Consider the following 7,298-nt stretch of genomic DNA (forward strand, 5'->3'; position numbering starts at 1 on the left):
TGGTTATTCCATCAATACAAAGTCAAACATTTAAATTAAATCTGAAAATTACAGTATTCAAAGTTGTCCTAGATTTTATCTTATTTTTTTATTTAACCCAGGTACTTGATATAGATACACCTTAATCAATCTTAATAGAGTGGTCTTAATCAGAGCTATATTAAATGTCAAAAGATAATTTTGATAAATCTTTCTATCTAGGATTCAATCCTTAGGAGAAAAAAATATGAAGACATTTCTAGTTTTCTTTATATCTATCTGGACAAAATTATTTTATTTTATTTTATATTTAATAACATTTTATATAACATGTAAATTAATATTGTTTTAAAATCTATAATATTATGAATTTTACATTATTAAATATATACTTATGTTTATATAACAGTTAAATCAATGTGTTGTCATTTCAGAACTTTGCCTCTGTAACACTAACGAGGTTCTGACCCCGGGGCGCTTGGGTGGCTCAGTCAGATAAATCTCCAACTTCAGCTCAGGTTATGATCTCACAGTTCATAAGTTTGAGCCGTGCGTCGGGCTCTGTGCTGACAGCTCAGAGCCTGAAGCCTGCTCAGATTCTGGGTCTGCCTCTCTCTCTGCCCCTCCCTAGTCACACTCTTTTTCTCTCTCAAAAATAAATAAGCATTAAACAAATTTTTTAATGAAAAAAAAAAGTGTTTCTGACCCAAAGACAAGAGCATATAAAAATTTTGAGCAAGAGAGCCTATTGTGCAGAGGGGACAGAGGTCTAGGAGCAGGAGAACTGTTAGGTTTTTTTATCAAGAGAGCAGAAATACCCTTCAAAAATCAAAATCCTATCTCTTTCCGCAGGGACAAACAAGTATCAACCCCTCCTAGAAAAGAAATGCGTTGGTTCTTACAACTTGAGCCAAAGTATCAACTGTTACACATGGATCCAAATATAGTGCCTCCTGGCAAAGAAACAGTGCTCAGCAAGAGGCAGAGCTGGTGGACACCTGATAGCATTGCCTGGGTAACTTGAGCTGAAGGTTTGCTTGTTGTGGAGACAACACTGAAAATCCAGGCAGAGAACAAATCACATTACCTTAATTTTAGAACATTCTTTGAAGATGGATTTGAAATCTCCTGATACTTTTTTCACGTTACATTTTATGAAGAAATTTCTAACACATACTTTTTATGACAGAAAGAATAATGTGATGAACTTTCAAGGGATCCATTGTCAAGCCTCAACAATCACCATCATCGATATATGATCTTAAAGTTTTATGCATAGTTTTTTTTTTTAATTTGTTTTAACGCTTATTTATTTTTGAGACAGAGAGAGACAGAGCATGAATGGGGGAGGATCAGAGAGAGGGAGACACAAAATCTGAAGCAGGCTCCAGGTTCTGAGCTGTCAGCACAGAGCCCGACGCGGGGCTCGAACTCACAGACCGCGACATCATGACCTGAGCCGAAGTTGGCCGCTTAACCGACTGAGCCACCCAGGCGCCCCATGCATAGTTTTAAACAAAGATAAAATTTATACATGACAAGATTTCACAAACGGTTGCTCAGTTTAAATGAAGGACTGTGGTTTTTAGTTGCACTTGAAGAGTTGGTTAAAAAGAGAACGCTACGCAGGTCTTTTCCAGTTTGAAATTCTCAAGGCAAATCTTTATGAAGTCTCTATCAGTTAAAACCAGGCATATTCAGAAATTCATTTTTATTGGTACAACTACAGAATAGACAGACTCTGAGGGACTCATTCATGCTAAAAATAACGTTCACTAGGAGTTAATGAGAAACCTAGAAGTTTATTGCAAATTTTAAAAAGATTACTTATGAAACAATCTAGAATATTCAGGTCACTTTACTCTCAGGGAAATCCAAATGAAAAATAAAATTTAGGGGCTCCTGAGTGGCACAGTCAGTTGAGTGACCAACTCTTGATCTCAGTTTAGGTCTTGAACTCAGAGGTCTGAGTTTAAGCCCTGCATTAGGCTCCACAGCCAGCATGGAGCCTAGTTACAAATGAATGAATGAATGAATGAATACATAAACAAATAATAAATAAAATTTAGGTTAGAAGTTTGCTTATCCAGAGTAGAATCTGAGTAAAAAGAGGTGGAAGAAATGAAGGAGAACCTCATCCAGTCCAGATAACCGGATCATTGTTGCGTAGCCACTTCAGTAATTAATGTAGGATGCTCATAACGCACCGTTTCCAGGCCACGGTTGGAGGACACTAGCAAGAGCTTAGTTTCAAACTCTTCCTTGTTAAAGTTCCAAATTTCCTTTTTTCCCCCATTATTAAAACCCTTCACTATGAAGATATCCAGTTTCTAAGATTGTGGTTTACCTCCCTAAGTAATGTTTTTTTTTTTTTTTTTTTTTATTTTAAAGAATTTTTTTTATGTTTATTTATTTTTGAGACAGGGACAGAGCGTGAGTAGGGGGAGGGGCAGAGAGAGAGAGAGACACAGAATTGGAAGCAGGCTCCAGGCTCTGAGCTGTCAGCACAGAGCCCCACGCGGGGCTTGAACCCACGAACCGTGAGATCATGACCTGTGCCCAAGTCAGACGCTTAACCGACTGAGCCACCCAGGCGCCCCCCTAAGTAACGTTTAAAATAATGTCTTCTGTTTTGAGGGAAACTCCCAGGCCCTTCCCTGATGTTTAGGAAGTAATCTGCTGGAAACCATGGGCTCCTGGGTATGGTATCTACCATCCCTCAGGTCCTTTAGATTGGAATCCTGGCAAAACAGAGAATACAAATTTTTCCTGTTTTTCCAGATTTCAGAGAAAGGACTCTTGTTTTTTTCTGGGATTGTTAAAAGAAAGACTAGCCTGTTAACCAAACTCTACAGCATACCTTCCCAAAGAATCAAAGTTCTTACTTAGATTTCCAACTTGAACACCAGAAAAGAAATTTTTCTTCCTTTTTTCCCAGCTTGTTGATTCTATTATTTTTTATAAACTTAACAAAATGAATTCATTCTCCTTTGTGTGTGCACAGGCTACCAATGGATTGCTGTATTATCTTTTCTTTTTTAAGGAATTAAGAAGTGAAACAATTTCAAGAGTTCTCAGATTATATGATTAGAATTTCTTTTCATTAGCTCTCTCCTGTATGAAGTAACAAAAGAGTAATAAGCATTAGTCAACAGGGACAGAAGTTACATGATTTCATTGTTCTAAGTGACTTCCTTTCTTTTTTTTTTTTCCAAGTTGATTTATTTATTTTGAGAGAGAGTACAAGAGGAGAAGGGGCAGAGAGAGGGAGAGAGAGACGCAGGGCGCCAGCCCACAAACCATAAGATCATGACCTGAGCCGAAATCAAGAGTCGGCCCCTTAACTGAGTCACCAAGCACCCCTAAGTGACTTCCTCTCTAACCCAACCAAGTCCATGATAACTTCACTTGATCAACCAGCCTGCTAGTGACATGAATTCGTAAAAATCAATTCCAACCAAAAGAATAAAATTGGAGAGCATTTCACTGTACCTTCATGAAGTGCTAACACATTCTGATTCTGGTGTTTGCTAAGAGCAGTTTCCTCCTCTGCTGGTCTGTTCCAAGATGATTGGCTAGTAGACTGTGTAAAGACAAAATAGTGGTGATGCTGGGGAATTTCCTTGCCATAGCATTTAGGTATCAGTCATCTCAGAAATGATGACATTTGGTTATCTTCTATACAAATATAAGATAAAGTAGGGTATAAATAATTTCACCAAAAACAATTTGCTTTTTAGTTTTCAAGTTAAAAAATTCCTTGGTTAGTTACACAAAATCTAAGGCAAACTTTTGTCCCCCCCCCCCCGATTTATTTACCTGTGTTTATTTTCTTGTCTATATATGTATAACTACTAGGGATTGACAAGTAATATCTTTGAAGAGCCCACCTGCAAATGACAATAAAATTATCTGACAATATCAGAGCATGATATATTTAGTTCAGTGGCATACACACTGAGCGTAAATACAATGCTTCCCATTCTTCACATTTTTTTCCTTAAAAAACTTGTAAGTATCACCGTGGGAGTGGTACGATACTAATCCATACAAATGGAAATCTTGCAGTTGGTACTGGGTGACATGAGCAGTGACCTTTGCATATTATTTGTTGACAAATTTTCTTTGTATTGTATGTAGTTATAACAACTGATTATAATTTTTACGGCTTTTATTAAAATACATTGTTTGAAGATGTTTAACGAATCTGTACACCCAATGTGGGCTTGATCTTACAACCCTGAGATCAGGAGTCACATGTTCCATCAACTGAGACAGCCCGGTGCCCCCTTAAGATATATTTTTGCTTTAGTTATTAAGGTTTTTTTTTATGTTTTTATTTATTTTTGAGGGGGAGGGGGCAGAGTATTTGTAGCTGGCTCCATGCTGATATTAAAGGTTTTAATTAATGATTGTGTCCTTGAGGGATGGAGCAAAAGGAAGGGAAACTGAAAGGAGCAGAGAAAAAGAGTAGCAGGAGAAAAGGCAGGGAAAGCAGAGGAGAAGAGACAAAGAAGCCGAAATAAAAAAAAAAAAAAAGGAGAATGGACTGGGAGAAGGCAGAAAGTTGCTTAGGAAGAAGAGCAAGATGCAGAAGGAGAAATTCTGAGAGAATTTGGTGCTCACAGTAGTGTCATTATTTCTAGCAACAGAACCCCAAGCACCACCCAGAAGATAAGTACTTTATCACGTAAGTGGGGTGATAAATATTTGATTCCCATACTGCCCTCTTTATTCTTAGTTAACTTTTGCTCCTATCAGTTATCTGTTCCATTACTGTTACCGAAAGCTGCTGATCTTTTCTTTTCTCTCTTTCTCTTTCAGTCTCAAGGTAATGAGACACCTCTGACCCCAATCCATACCATCAGGCCATCTCCTGAGCTAACAGAGCCCCTCTGCTAAGCTTCTGTAATGCAGGGCTTTTGTAAGCAACACCCCCTTTCAGAAAAAGGAAGCTGCATAAGTTTAAAGGCCTTGCCTATGGCTCCCCTGTGAGTGAATAGAAATGGAACTCAGACCTTCTGACGTCAGATTCAATGTTCTTTCCACTTAACGATGCCTAAAAATACAAACAAATAAAAAAACGTCCCAAAGCAAATAAAACCTTATCCATTTCTGCTTACCTTATATCTTGGAAGCCTGGAGTTTATGAAGATTGATTTTGTAATTCTGCCTTTTTATACATACAGCACCTGAATTTGTAACAAATGGATCCATTTAAGTGTATTTTGTTAAATAAAATATTCTTTATTTTTGTATTGAGATTAATAATCTAATAATACCCTATAGTAATAGTTTCCAATTATAAAGACCCTTAGAAAGTATTCTATTATTTTAAAATAAATACGTCTATGGCTGAAATGAGATCTTTTTTGTGGTTTTATTGATACATTTGAATTACTTTACTATGTTCTATCAATGCCACCTCTACGAATCTGTCTTGTTGACTCTAGATCTCAGGTTAAATATCTTTTCCCTGGGGCTGCCTTCTCTGACTGTTCAGACTAAGTTATCCTTCCCCACCCTGTATTTATACTTTTATAGCACCTGCACTTTTCCTTCATAGCTCTTGTTATGATACTAATTATAGAGCAAGTGAGTGATTATTGTTTAACATCACTGTTGCCTTCCAGACCATAAGCACCAGGGCAGAATTTGTTTGTCTTTTTCACTAATATATCCCCAGCACCTATACAGTGATTAGCACATTGTAAGTGTTCATTAAATATTTAAAAAGAGAGTGAATGTGTTTCTTAGTGGATAACACATAGTGGATAAGTTTTTGCATATCTGGCTTAAAGGGATCTTTTGTTATCACAGTCTGCAATAAGACATAAGGCTTTCCTGCCATTCGTCCCTTTTTGTTTCTGGAATCTGTTTTAAGGCATTTAAGAAGAATTGCTAATAATAATAGCCCCCTTTATTGTGTACATGCTGTGTGCAATGCACTACGTTAGGTGTTTCAGAGGCATATTCTCATAATAATCCTATGAAATAACTACAGTTTTTTTTTGTTTGTTTGTTTGTTTTTTGAAAGAGAGAGGGTGTGCCGTGACGGAGGGACAAAGGGATAGGAGAAGAGAGAGGGAAAGAGGGAGAGAATCTTAAGTAGGCCCCACGTCCCAGTGGGCAGCCTGATACTAGGCTCCATCTCATGACCTTGAGATCATGACCTGAGCTGAACTCAAGAGTGGGACACTTAACCAACTGAGCCACTCAGGTGCCCTGGTAGCTACAGTGTTTAATCACACTTACAGAAGAAGACACTGGTGTTTAGAAAGATTAAGTAAATTGTTCAAGGTTACCCAGCTAGTGGTTCAAGTTTGGCTGAGCTAGGAATTTAGGAAATAGAAAATGCAAGGGAAATATCATACCTTTTGTTTTCAAAGAGTAATCTCCCAATCTGTTTCTTCATTAATTAACGTTATGCCAACACTGAGAAGAGGAGGGAAAGGGAAACCCCCACCTTTCCTAATAATCTTTCAGTGTCGATTCTGCAACTTTGATTTCCTGTTAACAGATCCTGATTGTAGCATTTTGGCTTTTATGTGTGTGGGTTAAATGAAAAGATTTCAAATTTTTCTTTCCTATGTCCATGTATCTGAATTTCTACAGGTTCAAAGAGATAAATAAATTATATTTTTGCTGTTGTTTGTTTTTTCTGAGAGCAAAGAAAAACAGGGAAGGAAGTAATAACAGGGAATGAAGTCAAAGAGTCAAGAAGGCGTTAGGCACCAAGGAAAGTGTTGTGTACTTTTAAACAGTAATATACGAAAATGTACCAAGATCTATCATTTCCGCTTTTATTTGGAACATCAACATTTCCCCCAGGAAGATGATTCCTGTATCATCATTTTTATAAACAGTTTTGAAAATATTTTTCTGTTCAATTTGAAATCAGTTTGATTAAGAGCCTAGGGATCTTCCATAAGGATTTTATAGGCTGAGAGGCTAAACTTTGTTTTTATGAAGTTACTCTTATGAATAATCCATTTGCAGAGAGGGGTGTCTCATATCCTTGATCTTTTATTATCACAGTCTGTGATAAGATCTGTGCTTCCATATCCATTCAGCATTTTTGCTCCTGGAATCTGTTTTAAGGGGTTAATACTATTAAACAAGGTATCATATCATTGACTCAATTTAGTTATTTGCTACATCTGTACCTTGTATAGAAATCTCACATTTTTCAGACTCTCTACCAGAAAGCAAGTTTCGTTGATGAGATTCTTTTAGAGATTATTTAAAATTTTTTTTCATGTTTACTTATTTTGAGGTGGGGGGAGGGGCAAAAGACAGGGAGATACTGAGAGAATCCC

Source organism: Acinonyx jubatus, chromosome B1, assembly GCF_027475565.1.
Source record: "Acinonyx jubatus isolate Ajub_Pintada_27869175 chromosome B1, VMU_Ajub_asm_v1.0, whole genome shotgun sequence".
NCBI lineage: Eukaryota > Metazoa > Chordata > Mammalia > Carnivora > Felidae > Acinonyx > Acinonyx jubatus.